Genomic DNA, 20,043 nt, shown 5'->3' on the forward strand with positions numbered 1-20,043 from the left:
GTTGCAAGGTGGACACCCCATTGCTTATTTTAGTGAAAAACTCCATGGTGCCACCCTCAACTACCCCACCTGATGGAGATCAAGCCCAAGAGAACATGGAGGCCACTCATCAAGCTCAAGAAGAGGTGGAGGCACAAATGGAGGACGCCCATGGAGGTCAAAGTCCACCTCAAAGGATTACAAGAAGCATGTTCAAAGCCTTGGGAGCTAGAGGACATTTATTTTCTCTTTTTGTAGTGTCTTTAGTTGAAGGTGCTTAGAGGGAAACCTTAGAAACCTCTTTTGTTATAGCATCTTTTAGGTTTTAGTTAGGAGCTTTAGGGGGGTGTATTAGTAGATAGGTGTAGGAGTAGAATAGGGGGTGCCAAAGTGAAGGAAAGGATCACACCTTCCTTGCCTTGCATTTTAGCGCCGGTTCTAGCTTGTTTTGGAGGGAATTTTGTTTTGTTTTAGCTTTCAATTTTCAGCACCTTAGGCTATAAATAGAGGTGCCTTCCTTGTAAATTTCAGATTTGAATTCATCTAAAGAAACTATACTCAAAATTGGAGTGAGCATTTGGAGAGCTTTTGAGCTTCTACTCTAGTCTTATCTTGAAGGACCGTGGTTTCCTCAAGTGGCGGCTTGCACACTCATCTAGGAGCATCCATACTTCTAGTGGCGTGATCATCCAACCTATCTTCCATCTTCATGAGCATTCTCTTCTCCTTCCTTTCTTCTTCTTCAATTTGTTCATGTTGCCTTGAGTTTTGAGTTGTTGTTGTTTCGGTTCCTCTATTTTTCCAGCACCTATTTTCTGTTTGTTGCTTATTTCTGTTCGGTACTTTTGTTTTTAATTCAATTCTGTTCGGTCTATTCTTTTTATTTTCCTTTGTTGATTCAATTTGACAATATTTGGTTCATCCAAATGAGTTTGGGATTTGGTACTTGTTATTGGTGAGTTCTTGATTTTAGAACCATGATCCAACTTCTAAGAAAGTGCCTCTATATTTTCCAGCTCAAGGTGATTCCTCAAAGTGTCAAGAATCTTGTTCTATGTGGCTATTGGAATCACATCATGTGGTATCATGAGTCTTAGGTTCATTCTTGTTAATTGTTGAGTTGTGTGCACTTTATTTTCAAGAGCTCTTTATTTTCTTGCAATTTAAGTTTCTGTTTTAGAATTTTAATTTGAGTATTCTTGCTGTTTTTCTTTTGCTCCAAGTGTTTGTGGAAAGGTTTATGGCACTCATAATTCTTATGAGTATGCTTGCTCTTTTGGAATGGCATTATCCTTCCTAGAGTTTACCTTAAGCTTCCTTTCACTTGTTACAATTTGTGTTGTGTCTTTTAATTTTTGAATCATGTCAAGTTTTGTCTTAGTCATGTTTTTCCATATATGTCATTACTTCTAGTAGTACTTTTATTGTTTTGATTGTTTCTTGCTTTGGTGTCATATAATTTTCTGAATTGATGTTGATCCTTTGTGCATTTTCTTTTTAGAATTGAGTTCATACTTGTATTCTAGACCTATACAAGTTCCAATACATCATTTTCTATTATGTCTTTGCTAGTTCATCATCCTGTTTTTTTATTCCTATTAGGATTCCTCTGTTTCTGAAAAAAGTGCTTACTGTTTTTCCTTATTTCAACTGATTTACGTACTGTAAAATTCTGAAATTCTGGATTTGAGATATTCAAAGTGTTAGAAAAGAATAGAAAAAAGAATCATTCAAAAATATGAAGTACACAAAAAATGATAAATAAAATAAAAAAAGTGTACATTCCTGCCGAAAAAAATACGGTAATCTGGCAGTGATTTTAAAAAATTTATTTCTCTCAATTGGCTTACTGTTTTTAATTGATTCCAGTGCCATTTCTGAGTTAACATCTTGAAGTTTCTGTGGTATAAATTTCATAATCCAGTTCGCTCTACAACGTTCCAGTTAAATCAGTGAATATCAAACACAGTTTGCATAAAAAAAAAAATTTCCAGTAGCTAAATTTTTTTGTTTTCTTCATCTACTCTAGTGCTTTTCCTTAGGTATTCTTTTGTGTGCCTACTTTTCTCATTGAGTTCTTTATTTTCTTGATTGTCTTTCATTCTTACTCTTTGAGTTTGTCTTACATATAGTATTCCTTTTGCAATTACCTTTCCTTGCTTATACCTTTTCTTGTTTGTCTTTATTGTTTCTTTGGTTTTGTGGTGGTTTGCTCTTAAGATTGGTGTGCTTGCTTTGACATATTTCATTTGAGGATTCCAAGGCCTCAAGATCAGATTGCAGCAAGAACATTATTTCTTTGAGAGTGATATCTTTTTCAGCCTTAAGTTCACTTCGGCAGTTTCATTATAGCTCACTGTTTTTGCTAATTTTTTTTTTAACTTGTTTGCTGTTTTGTGTGTTTGCTGTTTTTAATTACACATGGCTGGATTTTCAAGTGATGCATCCTACAAGCAGAATTCTCCTTCCAAAGCTTCAATTCTTGGTGAATTACATGAAGCTCAAAGAACAATTAGAAGGTTGGAAGAGAAAATGCAAAAGATGGAGGTCCAACAATCTAGACCATCTCCTTCTATCCATGATGGACATCATTCTCATAGACCATCTTCAAGAGCTTCTTCAAATGATGTTGGCCGTGAAGATGAGCATAGGAGAAGGAGACCTCCACCCCAAGTCCATGGACAAAGACATCATCACCAAGGGGAAAGAATTCACTACGGCAATGGCTTCTACCATGATGCAAAGTCCAAGCTTCCTTCGGTCAAACTACCTTGTTTTAATGGTTCTAGTAATCCAAATGTGTATTTAGATTGGGAGGCTAAGTGTGAACAAATTTTTGAGATCCATGAGATCCAAGATGAGCATAAGCTCAAGCTAGCCACCCTAGAGTTTAGTGATTATGCCATGAAATGGTGGCATGGGATTGTAAAGGACATTATCTATCACAAGGGTCCTCCCGTGGACTCTTGGAACTCTTTAAAGGATCATATGCGCGCTAGGTTTGTGCCCCCACATTTTAGGAAAGACCTCATGTTGAGACTCCAACGGTTTCAACAAGGCACACTAAATGTGGATGAATATTATAAGGAGCTTGAGACGCTTGTGCTTAAAATTGAATTAGAAGAAAGTGAAGAAGCCATGATTGCTAGGTTTGTGAGTGGTCTTAGGAAGGATATCCAAGACATTGTTGAGTTACAAGAGTATTCATCATTGGGCTCTTTAGTTCATCTTGCAATGAAGGTGGAAGCCCAACTTGCTAAGAAAAACTCTTTTAAAAATGCTTCCAATAATGGATACTACTCCAAGTCTTGGAGAAACAAAACTTCTTTTTCTAAACATCCTTCCAAAGATTCTTCTTTCAAACCCAAGGAATCTAAGCCATCAACATCTAGACCTAAGTCTCCCACTAGAACATCTAACACTAAATGCTTTAAATGTATGGGTTATGGTCATATTGCTGCAAATTGTCCTTCCAAACGAAGTATGTACATGCATGAGGGCATTGTAGTTAGTGAGCATGATTCGGATTCTTCAAAGCATTCATTGCATTCTCATGCATCTAGTGAGGAAGAGAGCGAATGTCCACTTGAAGGGGACTTGTTAGTTGTGAGAAGACTTCTTGGACAAGTTTCACAACCTTTTGATGAAAGTCAAAGGGAAAATATTTTCCATACAAGATGTCTTATTCAAAACAACATTTGTTCCTTGATAGTGGATGGGGGTAGTTGTGCAAATGTGGCTAGTACAAGAGTAGTAGATAAACTTGGATTGCCTACTATCTCTCATACAAAGCCCAACAAGTTACAATGGCTTAGTGAAGTAGGAGAAATAATTGTTAATAAACAAGTCCTCATCCATTTCTCCATTGGAAAATACAAAGATGAGGTATTATGTGATGTTGTGCCCATGGAAGCCACTCATGTTCTTTTGGGAAGGCCTTGGCAATTTGATAGAAAAGTTTTACATGATGGCTTTACCAACAAATTATCTTTTGAATTCCATGGTCACAAGGTTACTTTAAAATCTCTCTCTCCAAGAGAAGTCCATGAGGACCAAGTTATCATGAAGAAAAAGAGGGAGAGTGAAAAAGATAAAAAAGATAAAAAAGATAAGAGTTCTAAGCCTACACTCCTTGTGTCTAGGCGTGACATTGAAAGGGAAATAGTGGCTCATTATCCTCTTTTTTTAGCCATCCCTAGAACTCTTAGCATAGAATCACTTGTTGATAGTCCTTATTGCTTGGAAAATTTGGTAGAAGAGTTCAAAGATGTGTTTCAAGATCCTCCAAATGGACTTCCACCTTTGAGAGGGATTGAACACCAAATTGATTTGATACCGGGCTCTTCTTTACCAAATCGTCCCGCATATAGGACCAATCCAAGTGAAACCAAGGAAATTCGCCAACAAGTTGAGGCTTTGATTGAGAAAGGGTGGGTGCAAGATAGCATGAGTCCTTGTGCTATGCCTATCATCTTAGTGCCAAAAAAGGATGGCACATGGCGAATGTGTTCGGATTGTAGGGCCATAAATAACATAACCATTAAGTATAGGCATCCCATACCTAGACTAGATGATTTGTTGGATGAATTACATGGTTCTAAAATCTTTTCAAAGATTGATCTTAAAAGCGGCTACAATCAAATCCGTATCAAACCGGGTGATGAATGGAAGAAGGCTTTTAAGACCAACTTTGGTTTATATGAGTGGTTAGTTATGCCTTTTGGTTTAACTAATGCACCAAGTACCTTCATGCGCCTCATGCATCATGTTCTTAGACCTTTCATTGGTAAGTTTGTTGTGGTTTACTTTGATGACATTCTCATTTATAGCTTATCTTTGAATGATCATAGGTTGCATGTTAGGCAAGTTTTGGAAACCCTTAGGAAGGAACATTTGTATGCTAACCTTGCTAAATGTATGTTTGCTCTTGATCATATAGAATTCCTAGGGTTTGTTGTGAGTTGTAAAGGGGTCCATGTGGACAAAACAAAGGTGGTGGCCATTCAAAATTGGCCTACACCGAAATCTTTGAATGAGGTCCGAAGTTTTCATGGGCTTGCTTCTTTCTATAGAAGATTTGTCCCAAACTTTGGTACCATTGCCGCACCACTCAATGACATAGTGAAAAAGGATGTGGTCTTTCATTGGGGAGAAGCACAACAAAATGCTTTTGATACTTTGAAAGAAAAATTGACTAATGCTCCCATCTTGGCCCTTCCTAATTTCACTAAGACATTTGAGATTGAGTGTGATGCTTCAAGCATAGGTATTGGGGCTGTTCTCCTTCAAGAGGGCCACCCCATTGCCTATTTTAGTGAGAAATTGAAGGGAAGTCATCTCAACTATTCCACCTATGATAAGGAATTATATGCACTTGTTAGGGCTTTGTTTACTTGGCAACACTATCTTTTTCCCAAAGAGTTTGTGATACATAGTGATCATGAATCTCTTAAATATTTGAAAAGCCAAAACAAACTTAACAAGAGGCATGCTAAGTGGGTGGAATTCATTGAGCAATTTCCTTATGTGATCAAACACAAGCAAGGCAAAATAAATATTGTGGCGGATGCTCTTTCTAGAAGATACACCTTGCTAAATCTTTTAACCTCTCAATATCTTGGTTTTGATCACATTAAGGAACTTTATCATGATGACCTTGATTTTTCTCTCCTCTATCAAGAGTTTCTTAAGGGAGGACACAAAGATTTTTTTATCCAAGATGGCTTTCTTTTTAAAGGAAAACGTCTTTGTGTTCCCCAATGCTCTATTAGATTATCTCTTGTTAGAGAAGCTCATGATGGGGGCTTAATGGGTCATTTTGGGGTTGCTAAAACTTTGGATGTGTTGCATGAACATTTCTTTTGGCCTCATATGCATAAGCATGTTCATAGTTTGTGTGATAAATGCATAGCTTGCCGCAAAGCTAAATCTAAAATGCATCCCCATGGTCTTTATACTCCTCTTCCTATCCCTTCAATGCCTTGGGTAGATATATCTATGGATTTCATCTTAGGCTTACCCAAGACATCAAAGGGAAAGGACTCCATTTTTGTGGTAGTGGATCGTTTTTCAAAGATGGCTCACTTTATTCCTTGCCACAAAGTGGATGATGCATGCCACATTGCAAACCTCTTCTTTCAAGAAGTGGTTCGCTTGCATGGGATTCCTAGGTCTATAGTGTCCGATAGAGATCCTAAGTTCTTGAGTCACTTTTGGAAGACCTTGTGGGGCAAGCTTGGAACTAAGCTTTTATTTTCTACCACTTGCCACCCACAAACTGATGGTCAAACCGAGGTGGTGAATAGAACTTTAGGACAACTATTGAGATGCTTTATTTCGGGGAATCCTAGAGTGTGGGAGAATTTACTACCCCATGTTGAGTTTGCATATAACCGAGTAGTAAATTCTACCACCTCCCATTCTCCTTTTGAGGTGGTCTATGGGTTTAATCCCCTAACACCTCTTGATCTTCTTCCTATTCCCCTTCTTGACGATGTCTTGTGCAAAGATGGGGATGACAAGGCTTCTTTTGTGAAAACTTTGCATAAAGACATCAAGAAGAGAATTGAGAAGAAGGTTGGCAAGTATGCTGAACTTGCCAATAAAAGGAGAAAAGCATTGTTGTTTGATGAGGGCGATTGGGTTTGGCTTCACTTGAGGAAGGATCGTTTTCCTACTCAAAGGAGGTCCAAACTTATGCCTCGAGGGGATGGACCTTTCCAAGTCCTCAAGAGGATTAATGACAATGCTTATGAGTTAGATATGCCTGATACATTCTTAGGTAGTCATACTTTTAATGTCAGCGATCTAACTCCTTTTTCTGTAGGTCTCCAGAATTCGTGGTCGAATTCTCTCCAACTCGGGGAGTATGATGGAGATCAAGCCCAAGAGAACATGGAGGCCACTCATCAAGCTCAAGAAGAGGTGGAGGCACAAATGGAGGACGCCCATGGAGGTCAAAGTCCACCTCAAAGGATTACAAGAAGCATGTTCAAAGCCTTGGGAGCTAGAGGACATTTATTTTCTCTTTTTGTAGTGTCTTTAGTTGAAGGTGCTTAGAGGGAAACCTTAGAAACCTCTTTTGTTATAGCATCTTTTAGGTTTTAGTTAGGAGCTTTAGGGGGGTGTATTAGTAGATAGGTGTAGGAGTAGAATAGGGGGTGCCAAAGTGAAGGAAAGGATCACACCTTCCTTGCCTTGCATTTTAGCGCCGGTTCTAGCTTGTTTTGGAGGGAATTTTGTTTTGTTTTAGCTTTCAATTTTCAGCACCTTAGGCTATAAATAGAGGTGCCTTCCTTGTAAATTTCAGATTTGAATTCATCTAAAGAAACTATACTCAAAATTGGAGTGAACATTTGGAGAGCTTTTGAGCTTCTACTCTAGTCTTATCTTGAAGGACCATGGTTTCCTCAAGTGGCGGCTTGCACACTCATCTAGGAGCATCCATACTTCTAGTGGCGTGATCATCCAACCTATCTTCCATCTTCATGAGCATTCTCTTCTCCTTCCTTTCTTCTTCTTCAATTTGTTCATGTTGCCTTGAGTTTTGAGTTGTTGTTGTTTCGGTTCCTCTATTTTTCCAGCACCTATTTTCTGTTTGTTGCTTATTTCTGTTCGGTACTTTTGTTTTTAATTCAATTCTGTTCGGTCTATTCTTTTTATTTTCCTTTGTTGATTCAATTTGACAATATTTGGTTCATCCAAATGAGTTTGGGATTTGGTACTTGTTATTGGTGAGTTCTTGATTTTAGAACCATGATCCAACTTCTAAGAAAGTGCCTCTATATTTTCCAGCTCAAGGTGATTCCTCAAAGTGTCAAGAATCTTGTTCTATGTGGCTATTGGAATCACATCACCACCTATGACAAAGAGCTCTATGCTCTTGTGCGATCCCTAAAGACTTGGGAACACTACCTTGTGTCCAAAGAATTTGTCATCCATAGTGATCACGAGTCTTTAAAATATTTAAAGGGCCAACACAAGCTCAACAAGAGACATGCTAAATGGATGGAATTTCTTGAACAATTTCCTTATGTAATCAAATACAAGAAAGGGAGCACCAATATAGTGGCCGATGCTCTTTCAAGACGGCATACACTCCTTTCAAAATTGGGTGCCCAAATTCTTGGATTTGACCATATAAGAGAGCTTTACCAAGATGATCAAGAACTCTCATCCATCTATGCCCAATGTCTACATAGAGCGCAAGGAGGTTACTATGTGTCCGAGGGATATCTTTTTAAAGAGGGAAAACTTTGCATTCCCCAAGGAACACATAGGAAACTCCTTGTCAAAGAATCACATGAGGGGGGACTCATGGGCCATTTTGGAGTTGATAAAACTCTAGATCTTTTAAAAGCAAAATTTTGTTGGCCACACATGAGGAAAGATGTCCAACGACATTGTTCTAGATGCATCTCATGTTTAAAAGCAAAGTCTAGAACAATGCCGCATGGACTCTACACCCCTTTGCCGATTGCAAATGCTCCTTGGGAAGACATTAGCATGGATTTCATTTTAGGACTTCCTAGGACTGCAAGAGGCCATGACTCTATCTTTGTGGTAGTGAACCGTTTTAGCAAAATGTCCCATTTTATTCCATGCCACAAAGTAGATGATGCTCAAAATATTTCTAAACTCTTCTTTAGAGAAGTGGTGAGACTCCATGGTCTCCCTAGAAGTATAGTGTCCGATAGAGATCCCAAGTTTATCAGCCACTTGGAACAAGACTACAATTTTCAACTTCTTATCATCCTCAAACGGATGGACAAACCGAAGTAGTCAATAGATCTCTTGGAACTATGCTTCGGGCTATCATGAAGGGCAGCCACAAATCTTGGGATGAGTACCTTCCCCATATTGAATTTGCTTACAATCGAGTAGTTCACAAGACTACTAATGCTTCTCCTTTTGAAGTAGTATATGGCTTTAATCCTCTCACACCCATGGATTTGATACCCCTTCCTAATCCACAAGATTTTGTGCATAAGGAAGGCGTAATCAAAGCTGATTTTATAAAGAAAATGCATGAGAAGATTAAACTCCAAATACAACAACAAAATGAGAAGTACACAAAATACAACAATAAAGGGAAGAGAGAAATAATTTTTGAGGAGGGAGACGTAGTTTGGCTTCACCTTCGCAAAGATAGATTTCCAACTCAAAGGAAGTCCAAACTAAGTCCCCGAGGAGATGGACCTTTCCAAGTTCTCAAGCGAGTCAACAACAATGCATATAAATTGGACCTACCTCTTGAATATGGAGTACATCACACTTTTAATGTAATTGATCTTTCTCCATTTGTAGGTACCAATGACGATGACGAGCTGGATTTGAGGACAAATCCTTTCCAAGGGGGAGGGGATGATGGAGGAGGGCCAAGCACATCTAGCCATGGGAGCCAAAGCCCACACCATGAAGAGCGTCTAGACCAAGGAGAGCGTCTAGCTCCAAGGAATGAGCGTCTAGGCCGTGAAGAAGGGAAGCTACCTATGGAGCGTCTAGGTGTGGAACTAGACCGTCTAGGTCCCTTCACAAGATCAATGGCTAAGCATGTACAAGCACAAATGGATGAAGCCACGGATGGAAGAGAGAAAGCCTTGTATATGTTGCATCAAGGCCCAATAGGTGTACTTAGTAGATAGGGTAGTGTAGAAAGCACATTTGAATGAAACATTCTAGAACTTTGCTAGGTGTGACCGGTCATGGCACATGGCCTAGGCTTGCATTTCATTTGGTTTACATTTCATTATGTATTAGCTTAGGTTTTACGTCCCAAATAGCCTATAAATAGGGAGGCTATCTCATGTATTTTGCAAGTTTATTGTGAGTAAAGTTATGCTGCCCATTTGTGCTCAACTTTGCTTCTCCCTAGAATCCTAGGCTCTAAACTTCAATTCCTTCATCTTTTCCCTTGAGCTGGCCGAACCACTCAATACCCATACTTATCATGCACCTACAAGATCAACACCACTCTTAGGAGGATCTTGCTCACTCTCATTCATTGCTTCCGCCCCATACTCTACATTGATTTAAGAAGAACTTCATGAAAATGCCATCACATCATGGATGACCAAGATGTCTTTGTCTCCTATAGATCCTCTCCCAAGAATCCTTCCTTTGTTGTTGTCCCCATAGGTGACATGACCCTCTTGCTTAAAGGAGATGCTCAGGAACTTTGATTTGTCCCCTGTCATGTTCTTGGAGCATCCACTATCCAAGTACCACAGTTGCTTGCTCTCCTCCAAGATTCCCTACAAAAAAGATTTTCAAGTACAAAGATTTGTCCCCTTATGAATGTGGGTCCATTTGGTTTACACTCATCAATTAAAGCTTTATTACCCTTAGGAATCCACTTCATAAGACCTTTAGGAACAACATATTTTCTGATTTTACATAACCTCATAGAATGACCTCTTTTCATGCAATAGAAGCATGTAACAATCGGTTGTTTCGATGGTCCAATCGATTGTTTTTCTGGCATTTTCGAAAATGATTTTGAAAATCTATCTTGTTTGTTTTGTGGGTTAAAACCCAATCCAGCTTTTCCAAAAACACAATTTTGAGATGCCAAGACATTCTCAAAGTTGGATTGGCCTTTAGAAAGTTTATCCACAGTTTTAACAAGATAGTGGACCTTCTTTTCAAGATTTTCGCAATTTTCACAAACTAGAGCATCACACTTGCAAGAGGAGTTTTTGTAGATGATTTCAAGATTTTCAAAATCTGTTTTTGTATTTTCTAATTCCTCTTCCAGTGTCTTTACTCTGTTTTCAAGCCAGCTGTTCTTTTCTTTTAACCGATTGTTCAAGAGAGCCAATCGGTTGGCTTCTTCATGCGTTTCTTGAAAGGCTTGAAGCAATTGACCATAATTTTCAGAGTTTGAGGAGTTTGATGAACTTACACTACTTGAGTCATCCTCCTTTCTGGCTATGAAGCAAAGGTTGAGGCTCTTCTTATTTTGCCTTCTTTTTCTTCTTGCTTGATTCTTTGACATTGTCTCCTTTGGTTCATTGTTTCCATGAGCAGCCTTGAGTGTGTCCCACATATCTTTAGTAGTTTTGCATTTTGATATCCTGAAAAACTCATTAGTATCTAGTGCAGAAGCTATTATGTTTTGAGCAGTACAATCAAGCTTGGCCGTCTTACATTCATCATTGGTCCATTGAGACCAAGGTTTTGCAGTGAAAGAACCATTCTTTTTAAACTTTGGAATGTAAGGACCATTCTCAATTGAATCCCAAATTCCTTGATCAATGGATTCCACAAAGATTTCCATTCTGGCTTCGCAGTATTTGTAATTCAATCCACAGAATAAAGGTGGTTTGTAGATTGAAGCACCTTCCTCAAAAGATTGTTTTCCAGCCATAGAAATTTTCTTTTTGGATCAACTTGAATAATTTTCAAGAACCAAGCTCTTGATGCCAATTGTTAGAATATATGGCTTTAAACTAGGGGGGGTGAATTGTTTAAAGAGAGTTTTCGCAATCTTTTAAGCCTGGAATGAAATTACTTCGAGAATACCTTGATTTAGAAATCAGTTTTTTCAAAAACACAAAGCTTAAAGCACTGCACCAGCAAAACAATTGGTTGTTTCGCAGAAACAATCGGTTGTTTATACCAGTAAACAAATATCAAAACTGAAATTAAAGAGTTAGTGATGTGATTCCAATAGCAAAGAAGAGAATGATTCTTGACATTCTTAGGAATCAACTTGAGTTGGACAATAGTTAGGCACTTTTTCTTAGAATTGGATCAATGTTCTAAGTCAAGAACTCACCAAAACTAGCACCAAATCCAAACTCATATGGAAGTTCCACATATTGTCAAATTGAACCAACAAAAAGAGAGAAAGAGCAAAAGCACCGAATAGAATTGAATAGGAACAACAATGAACCGAACAAAATGAATTAAAAGACAAGAAAACTGAATAGAAGTGCTGGAAATTAAAAGGCACCGAACCAAAAACAAAGAAGAAGAAGAACAGCTGCTGGAAAAAGAAAATAGCCGAACCAAAACACAAGAACACAAGCTTCAAACATGAATAACAAAAGAGAAGGAAGGAAGGAGAGGAGAAAGCTCATGAAGATGGATGTATGGTTGGATGATCACGCCACTAGAAGGATGGAGACTCCTAGATGAGTGTGCAAGCCGCCACTTGAGGTAACCATGGAACCATCAAGATAAGACTAGAGAAGAAGGCACAAAGCTCTCCAATGCTCTCTCAAAATTTGAGTATAGTTTCTCTAATTAAAATTCAAAATCTGAATTTTAGAAAGAGAGCACCTCTATTTATAGCCTAAGGTGCTGAAATGCAAGCAACACAAATTCAAAAATTCCCTCCTAAGAGACTTCTAGAATCGACGCCAAAACCCAAGCATGAGGAAGGTGTGACTCCTTCCTTCACTTTGGCACCTCCTATTCTACTTCTACACCTATCTACTAACACACCCTCCCTAAAGCTCCTAACTAAAGACTAAAAGATGCTATAACAATAGAGGTTTCTAATGTTTCCCTCTAAGCACCTTCAACTAAAGAAATTACAAAAAGAGAAAATAAATGTCCCCTAGCTCCTAAAGCTTTGAACATGCTTCTTGTAAGCCTTTGAGGTGGGCTTTGACCTCCATGGGCGTCCTCCATTTGTGCCTCTACCTCTTCTTGATCTTGTTGATTGGCCTCCATGTTCTCTTGAGCTTGATCTCCATCATACTCCCCGAGTTGGAGAGAATTCGACCACGAATTCTGGAGACCTACAGAAAAAGGAGTTAGATCGCTGACATTAAAAGTATGACTACCTAAGAATGTATCAGGCATATCTAACTCATAAGCATTGTCATTAATCCTCTTGAGGATTTGGAAAGGTCCATCCCCTCGAGGCATTAGTTTAGACTTCCTTTGAGTAGGAAAGCGATCCTTCCTCAAGTGAAGCCAAACCCAATCGCCCTCATCAAACAACAATGCTTTTGTCCTTTTATTGGCAAGTTCAGCTTACTTGCCAACCTTCTTCTCAATTCTCTTCTTGATGTCTTTATGCAAAGTTTTCACAAAAGAAGCCTTTTCATCACCATCTTTGCACAAGACATCTCCAAGAAGGGGAATAGGAAGAAGATCAAGAGGTGTTAGGGGATTAAACCCATAGACCACCTCAAAAGGAGAATGTGAGGTGGTAGAATTTACTACTCGATTATATGCAAACTCAACATGGGGTAGTAAATTCTCCCACACTCTAGGATTCCCCGAAATAAAACATCTCAGTAGTTGTCCCAAAGTTCTATTCACCTCCTCGGTTTGACCATCAGTTTGTGGGTGGCAAGTGGTAGAAAATAAAAGCTTAGTTCCAAGCTTGCCCCACAAGGTCTTCCAAAAGTGACTCAAGAACTTAGGATCTCTATCGGACACTATAGACCTAGGAATCCCATGTAGGCGAACCACTTCTTGAAAGAAGAGGTTTGCAATGTGGCATGCATCATCCACTTTGTGGCAAGGAATAAAGTGAGCCATCTTTGAAAAACGATCCACTACCACAAAAATGGAGACCTTTCCCTTTGATGTCTTGGGTAAGCCTAAGATGAAATCCATAGATATATCTATCCAAGGCATTGAAGGGATAGGAAGAGGAGTATATAGACCATGGGGATGCATTTTAGATTTAGCTTTGCGGCAAGCTATGCATTTATCACACAAACTATGAACATGTTTATGCATATGAGGCCAAAAGAAATGTTCATGCAACACATCCAAAGTTTTAGCAACCCCAAAATGTCCCATCAAACCCCCCTCACGAGCTTCTCTAACAAGAGATAATCTAATAGAGCTTTGAGGAACACAAAGACGTTTTCCTTTAAAAAGAAAGCTATCTTGAATAAAAAAGTCTTTGTGTCCTCCCTTAAGACACTCTTGATAGATGAGAGAAAAATCAAGGTCATCATGATAAAGTTCCTTAATGTGATCAAAACCAAGATATTGAGAGGTTAAAAGATTTAGCAAAGTGTATCTTCTAGAAAGAGCATCCGCCACAATATTTACTTTGCCTTGCTTGTGTTTGATCACATAAGGAAATTGCTCAATGAATTCCACCCACTTAGCATGTCTCTTGTTAAGTTTGTTTTGGCTTTTCAAATATTTAAGAGATTCATGATCACTATGTATCACAAACTCTTTGGGAAAAAGATAGTGTTGCCAAGTAAACAAAGCCCTAACAAGTGCATATAATTCCTTATCATAGGTGGAATAAGTGAGATGACTTCCCTTCAATTTCTCACTAAAATAGGCTATGGGGTGGCCCTCTTGAAGGAGAACAGCCCCAATACCTATGCTTGAAGCATCACACTCAATCTCAAATGTCTTAGTGAAATTAGGAAGGGCCAAGATGGGAGCATTAGTCAATTTTTCTTTCAAAGTGTCAAAAGCATTTTGTTGTGCTTCTCCCCAATGAAAGACCACATCCTTTTTCACTATGTCATTGAGTGGTGCGGCAATGGTACCAAAGTTTGGGACAAATCTTCTATAGAAAGAAGCAAGTCCATGAAAACTTCGGACCTCATTTAAAGATTTCGGTGTAGGCCAATTTTGAATGGCCACCACCTTTGTTTTGTCCACATGGACCCCTTTACAACTCACAACAAACCCTAGGAATTCTATATGATCAAGAGCAAACATACATTTAGCAAGGTTAGCATACAAATGTTCCTTCCTAAGGGTTTCTAAAACTTGCCTAACATGCAACCTATGGTCATTCAAAGATAAGCTATAAATGAGAATGTCATCAAAGTAAACAACAACAAACTTACCAATGAAAGGTCTAAGAACATGATGCATGAGGCGCATGAAAGTACTTGGTGCATTAGTTAGGCCAAAAGGCATGACTAACCACTCATATAAACCAAAGTTGGTGTTAAAAGCCGTCTTCCATTCATCACCCGGTTTGATACGGATTTGATTGTAGCCGCTTTTAAGATCAATCTTTGAAAAGATTTTGGAACCATGTAATTCATCCAACAAATCATCTAGTCTAGGTATGTGATGCCTATACTTAATTGTTATGTTATTGATGGCCCTACAATCCGAACACATTCGCCATGTGCCATCCTTTTTTGGCACTAAGATGATAGGCATAGCACAAGGACTCATGCTATCTTGCACCCACCCTTTCTCAATCAAAGCCTCAACTTGTTGGCGAATTTCCTTGGTTTCACTTGGATTGGTCCTATATGCTGGACGATTTGGTAAAGAAGAGCCCGGTATCAAATCAATTTGGTGTTCAATCCCTCTCAAAGGTGGAAGTCCATTTGGAGGATCTTGAAACACATCTTGGAATTCTTCTACCAAATTTTCCAAGCAATGAGGACTATCAACAAGTGATTCTACTCTAAGAGTTCTAGGGATGGCTAAGAAAAGAGGATGATGAGCCACTATTTCCCTTTCAATGTCACGCCTAGACACAAGGAATGTAGGCTTAGAACGCTTATCTTTTTTATCTTTTTTATCTTTTTCACTCTCCCTCTTTTTCTTCATGATAACTTGGTCCTCATGGACTTCTCTTGGAGAGAGAGATTTTAAAGTAACCTTGTGACCATGGAATTCAAAAGATAGTTTGTTGGTAAAGCCATCATGTAAAACTTTTCTATCAAATTGCCAAGGCCTTCCCAAAAGAACATGAGTGGCTTCCATGGGCACAACATCACATAATACCTCATCTTTGTATTTTCCAATGGAGAAATGGATGAGGACTTGTTTATTATCAATTATTTCTCCTACTTCACTAAGCCATTGTAATTTGTAGGGCTTTGTATGAGAGATAGTAGGCAATCCAAGCTTATCTACTACTCTTGTACTAGCCACATTTGCACAACTACCCCCATCCACTATCAAGGAACAAATGTTGTTTTGAATAAGACATCTTGTATGGAAAATATTTTCCCTTTAACTTTCATCAAAAGGTTGTGAAACTTGTCCAAGAAGTCTTCTCACAACTAACAAGTCCCCTTCAAGTGGACATTCGCTCTCTTCCTCACTAGATGCATGAGAATGCAATGAATGCTTAGGAGAATCCGAATCATGCTCACTAACTACAATGCCCTCATGCATGTACATATTTCGTTTGGAAGGACAATTTGCAGCTATATGACCATAACCCATACATTTAAAGCATTTAGTATTGGATGTTCTAGTGGGAGACTTAGGTCTAGAAGTAGATGGCTTAGTTTCCTTGGGTTTGAAAGAAGAATCTTTGGAAGGATGTTTAGAAAAAGAATTTTTGTTTCTCCAAGACTTGGAGTAGTATCCATCATTGGAAGCATTTTTGAAAGAGTTTTTCTTAGCAAGTTGGGCTTCCACCTTCATTGCAAGATGAACTAAAGAGCCCAATGATGAATACTCTTGTAACTCAACAATGTCTTGAATATCCTTCCTAAGACCACTCACAAACCTAGCAATCATAGCTTCCTCACTTTTTTCTAATTCAATTTTAAGCACAAGCGTCTCAAGCTCCTTATAATATTCATCCACATTTAGCATGCCTTGTTGAAACCGTTGGAGTCTCAACATGAGGTCTTTCCTAAAATGTGGAGGCACAAACCTAGTGCGCATATGATCCTTTAAAGAGTTCCAAGAGTCCACGGGAGGACCCTTGTGATAGATAATGTCCTTTACAATTCCATGCCACCATTTCATGGCATAATCACTAAACTCTAGGGTGGCTAGCTTAAGCTTATGCTCATCTTGGATCTAATGGATCTCAAATATTTGTTCACACTTAGCCTCCCAATCTAAATATACATTAGGATCACTAGAGCCATTAAAACAAGGTAGCTTGACCGAAGGAAGCCTAGACTTTGCATCATGATAGAAGCCATTGCCGTAGTGAGTTCTTTCCCCTTGGTGATGATGTCTTTGTCCATGGACTTGGGGTGGAGTTCTCCTTCTCCTATGCTCATCTTCACGGCCAAAATCATTGGAAGAAGCTCTTGTTGAAGGTCTATGATGCTCATCATGAATTGAAGGAGATGGTCTAGCTTGTTGCACCTCCATCTTTTGCAATTTCTCCTCCAACCGTCTAATGGTTCTTTGAGCTTCATGTAATTCACCAAGGATTGAAGCTTTGGATGGAGAATTCTGCTTGTATGATGCATCACTTGAAAATCCAGCCATTTTGGAAATAAAAAAAACAGCAAACACACAAAAACAGCAAACAAGTTAAGAAACAAAAATTAGCAAAAACAGTGAGTGTTTTAAGCCAAAGTGCCGAAGTGAAATTGAGGCAGAAAAAATAGGTCACTCTCAAAGAAATAATGTCCTTGCACCAATCTGATCTTGAGGCCTTGGAATCCTCAAATGAAAGATGTCAAAGCAAGCACACCAATCTCAAAGGCAACCACCACAAAACCAATGAAACAATAAAGACAAACAAGAAAAGGTATAAGCAAAGAAAGGTAATTGCAAAAGGAAAACTATATGTAAGACAAACTCAAAGAGTAAAGAATGAAAGAAAATCAAGAAAATAAAGAACTCAATGAGAAAGTAGGCACACAAAAGAATACTTAAGGAAAAGCACTAGAGTAGATGAAGAAAACAAAAAATTTAGCTACTGGAATTTTTATTTTTTTTTAATGCAAATTGTGCTCGATATTCACTGATTTAACTGGAATGATTTAGAGCGAAATGGATTATGAAATTTAAACCACAGAAACTTCAAGATGTTAACTCAATAATGGAACTGGAATCAATTAAAAACAGTAAGCCAATTAATTGAGATAAAAAATTTAAAATCGCTGCCAGATTACCGCATTCTTTTCGGCAGAATTGTACACTTTTTTTATTTTATTTATCATTTTTTGTGTACTTTGAATTTTTGAATGATTCTTTTTTCTACTCTTTTCTAACACTTTGAATATCACAAATCCAGAAATTCAGAATTTTCCAGTGAGTAAATCAATTGCAATAAGGAAAAACAGTAAGCACTTTTTTTCAGAAACAGAGGAATCCTAATAGGAATAAAAAACAGAATTATGAACTAGCAAAGACATAATGGAAAATGATGTATTGGAACTTGTATAGGTCTAAAATACAAGTATGAACTCAATTCTAAAAAGAAAAATGCACAAAGGATCAATATCAATTCAGAAAAATTATATGACACTAAAGCAAGAAACAATAAAAAACAATAAAAGTACTACTAGAAGTAATGACAATTATGGAATAACATGACTAAGACAAAACTTGACATGATTCAAAAAGGAAAAAACTCAAACATATGATAGGCAAAAGAATTAAAACAGCAAGTAAACTCAAAATAAGCCTAAAACAGAAACTTAAATTGCAAGAAATTGAAAGAGCTCTTGAAATAAAGTGCTACCAACTCAACAATTAAACAAGAACACACCTAAACTCATGATACCACATGATGTGATTCCAATAGCAAAGAAGAGAATGATTCTTGACATTCTTAGGAATCAACTTGAGTTGGACAATAGTTAGACACTTTTTCTTAGAATTGGATCAATGTTCTAAGTCAAGAACTCACCAAAACTAGCACCAAATCCAAACTCATATGGAAGTTCCACATATTGTCAAATTGAACCAACAAAAAGAGAGAAAGAGCAAAAGCACCGAATAGAATTGAATAGGAACAACAATGAACCGAACAAAATGAATTAAAAGACAAGAAAACTGAATAGAAGTGCTGGAAATTAAAAGGCACCGAACCAAAAACAAAGAAGAATAAGAACAGCTGCTGGAAAAATAAAATAGCCGAACCAAAACACAAGAACACAAGCTTCAAACATGAATAACAAAAGAGAAGGAAGGAAGGAGAGGAGAAAGCTCATGAAGATGGATGTATGTTTGGATGATCACGCCATTAGAAGGATGGAGACTCCTAGATGAGTGTGCAAGCCGCCACTTGAGGTAACCATGGAACCATCAAGATAAGACTAGAGAAGAAAGCACAAAGCTCTCCAATGCTCTCTCAAAATTTGAGTATAGTTTCTCTAATTAAAATTCAAAATCTGAATTTTAGAAAGAGAGCACCTCTATTTATAGCCTAAGGTGCTGAAATGCAAGCAACACAAATTCAAAAATTCCCTCCTAAGAGACTTCTAGAATCGACGCCAAAACCCAAGCATGAGGAAGGTGTGACTCCTTCCTTCACTTTGGCACCTCCTATTCTACTTCTACACCTATCTACTAACACACCCTCCCTAAAGCTCCTAACTAAAGACTAAAAGATGCTATAACAATAGAGGTTTCTAATGTTTCCCTCTAAGCACCTTCAACTAAAGAAATTACAAAAAGAGAAAATAAATGTCCCCTAGCTCCTAAAGCTTTGAACATGCTTCTTGTAAGCCTTTGAGGTGGGCTTTGACCTCCATGGGCGTCCTCCATTTGTGCCTCTACCTCTTCTTGATCTTGTTGATTGGCCTCCATGTTCTCTTGAGCTTGATAAACTGAAATTAAAGAGTTAGGGATAGAGAAAATGTACACAGATGTTTATACTGGTTCACTCTAAACCCAGAGCTACATCCAGTCTTCTCAGAAACCTCTGAGGAAATCCACTAAGCAACCACACCTTGATTACTTACACCACAACCAAGAAAGTGACCTTGATCCCCTCAAGACACACACTTCTCTTGGCCAACACACCAACATTAAGATTGTTGATATTGATCCCCTCAAGAACACACAACAAATCTCAGCAAACACACAAACGAAACTTGTTCAACAGAGTACAAGGATTACACTTGTTACAGAAGATAATCTGAAATCAATACAAGCAGAATCCTATTCCACACACTTTGATTAATCACAAACTCTAAGCAATCTCAGCTCTTTGAAAAACTCAAAAACTCAATTCAAAATCTTGTTACTCAAATCTGTTTTTTCTGAATATATTCAAAGATGTTGTTTGTTATCAAATCTTAACAAACTCTTTAATTGCATTTAATGATTGGTCAAAGCATTTAAAGACTGGAGCGTAAACAATTAAAAACATTTAAAGCTCAGTCAAAGATAAAACAGTTTTTCTGTTATGGTACCAAAACAAACAATCGGTTGTTTCCTCGAATCAAT

The sequence above is a fragment of the Phaseolus vulgaris genome, chromosome 4 (genome assembly GCF_000499845.2).
Source record: "Phaseolus vulgaris cultivar G19833 chromosome 4, P. vulgaris v2.0, whole genome shotgun sequence".
In the NCBI taxonomy this organism is placed as follows: domain Eukaryota; kingdom Viridiplantae; phylum Streptophyta; class Magnoliopsida; order Fabales; family Fabaceae; genus Phaseolus; species Phaseolus vulgaris.